Below are 2,444 nucleotides of genomic sequence, written 5' to 3'. Positions count from 1 at the left end.
GGTGGCTCAGATGGTTAAGCGTCTGCCTTCAACTCAGGTCATGATCCCAGGGTCCTGGGATCGAGCCCCACATCGGGCTCCTGGCTCAGCGAGGAGCCTGCTTCTCCCTCTCCCTCTGCCTCTCTCCCTGCTCATGCTTTCCCTCTCTCTCTCTGTATCTCTGTGTCTCAAATGAATAAATAAAATCTTTAAAAAAAAAGAAGAATCTAAAATAATAGGCACTGAAAACTGATATCTGATAAAAATGCATTTTTGAACATGTTTGGCACCTACCATTAGTATTAGATGGCAAAACACTGAAAAACATGCATACCTCTTGAACCTCACAGAACGTGAATCTTAGTGCAGGGGTGAATGGAATGGAAGCAAGGGGGGTACATGCAAGAAGATAAATGGACAATTACAAAACAAACAGTGTATACTATTTCACATACTCTAGCCAGGTACTATATGGCCCACAAAGAAATGACATATGGAGGATAACCACAAAATACTAAGGAAACACTGAGTAAGACTCATACATACACAGGGCTTTCTGTAAGGTAAATGTTCACTCATTCATCCATTTACTGACTTAACAAATACTTACTAAGCAACAGTTAAGTGCAAGGCACTAGTTTAGATATTAAAAATGTAATAGAAAATGATAAAATTCTTGCCCTCACAGAGTTTTAATTCTACTGGAGAAAGACTTAAAAACGTAAAACTGATGATTTTAGAGAGTAATTAACTTCCAGGAAGGAAATAAAACAAGGTGATATATTAAGAGAGTGGTAGAACACTCAAGGGCAAAGCCTACTTCAAATAGTCATACAAAGGACCAAAGAGCCAGAAATAGCATGACCATTCTGGAAACCAAAAATAGTCTGTAAGGCAAAATATAGTACATACTGATGAGATCAATATAGAGAATAGCAAAAAAAGAACCCAGAGGAGAAAGTGGGGCCATCACATCAAGAACTCTACTGCTATGTTAAGAAATTATTTTCTATTCAGAAGACAACAAGGACTCCTACATTAAGGAATTAAAGCAAAGGAGAAAGATCACTCTGATTTTCACTTTATCACTGTAATTGTGATAAGTGGATTAGACACAGGGAAACCAGCCTGGAGTTTCCTATAATAATCCAAGTAAGAGAAAATGGCATCAACTAGGGCAGAGACAGCAAGGGTTGCATAGACTGAACTGAAAAAGATCAGGAAGGCTAAATCAGGATGGGGTAACCAGGTGATGGGCACTGGAGAGGACATGTGTTGTAATGAGCACTGGGTATTATATAAGAGTGATGAATCAGAGACCTGTACCCCTGAAACAAACACATTGTTAATTAATTGAATTTAAATAAAAAAAAAATTAGGGGCGCCTGGTGGCTCAGATGGTTAAGCGCCTGCCTTTGGCTCAGGTCATGATCTCAGGTTCCTGGGATCAAGCCCCGTGTCAGGCTCCCTGCTCAGCGGGAAGCCTGCTTCTCCCTCTCCCTCTACTGCTCCCCCTGCTTGTACTCTCTCACGCTCTCTGTCAAATAAATAAATAAAATCTTTAAAAAAAAAATTTTTTTTTTAAAAAAAAGAAGGCTAAATCAATCAGGACTTGGTAATATTCTAAACGTGAAGGACAAAAACAAACAAACAAACAAAAAAAACCCACCCAGAATGACCATCAGGTTTGTTTAAATGACTGAAAAGACAATGGTACCATCTACCAAGCCAAGGAACAATAAAACCCTAGGTTACAAAAAACCACAGTTGACCCCTGAACAATGCAGGCATTAGACATTCCAATCCTGTGCACATTTAAAAATCTGCATATAACTTTTGACTCCCCCAAATCTTAAATACTAATAGCCCACTACTGACCAGAAGCTTTACCTAAAACATGAAAAGTCGATTAACACATATTTATATTACATTTAGAGATAAGAAAATGTTACAAAAATCATAAGGAAGTGAAGATACACTTACAGTACTATATTGTATTTATTTTAAAAATTCTGCATGTAAGTGGACAGGTGTACAAACCCACATTTTAAGGGTCAACTATATTACAAATTTAACACCAAATCTACCCAAGTTCTGGTTTTCTATTACTAACTTGAATACATTGCTAAGAATAAGTATTTCTCTTTGGGTCTTAGTATCTTCATCTGTTGCCATTCTGACTTCCTGACTTGGGCTCCTGCTGGCCACTGTCTGAAGTCATGTCTGTGCTGACGCCCTGCTGCTGAGAGGCCTGACAGGCCTAAACCGGCAGCTCCTGGTGCTGTGGGCCCAGATGGATTCCAAACCACCACAGGAGCAGCTGGGGGCCATGGATGTCACCACTGGGCTCACCTCCTGCTTCCTTTCTTCTTGTCATCAGGCTGGGTCCTGTCACATCTGGAGACCTACAAGAAGCGGGAGTGAAAGGGGCTGTGCTGTCCCTTACCCTGTGATCTGACCACCCC

General features: G+C 40.3%; 1 pseudogene; it reads left to right on the top strand.

Annotated features, from left to right (window-relative positions):
• The first annotated feature begins 2,198 nt into the window (after window positions 1-2,198).
• Window positions 2,199-2,403, top strand: LOC102751048 (cytochrome c oxidase subunit 8A, mitochondrial pseudogene; annotated as a pseudogene).
• The last annotated feature ends 41 nt before the right edge of the window (window positions 2,404-2,444 follow it).

This window comes from Leptonychotes weddellii, unplaced genomic scaffold, assembly GCF_054177405.1.
Source record: "Leptonychotes weddellii isolate Sample4059 unplaced genomic scaffold, ASM5417740v2 HiC_scaffold_23819, whole genome shotgun sequence".
Lineage (NCBI taxonomy): Eukaryota > Metazoa > Chordata > Mammalia > Carnivora > Phocidae > Leptonychotes > Leptonychotes weddellii.
This window is presented reverse-complemented; position numbering and strand designations above follow the sequence as displayed.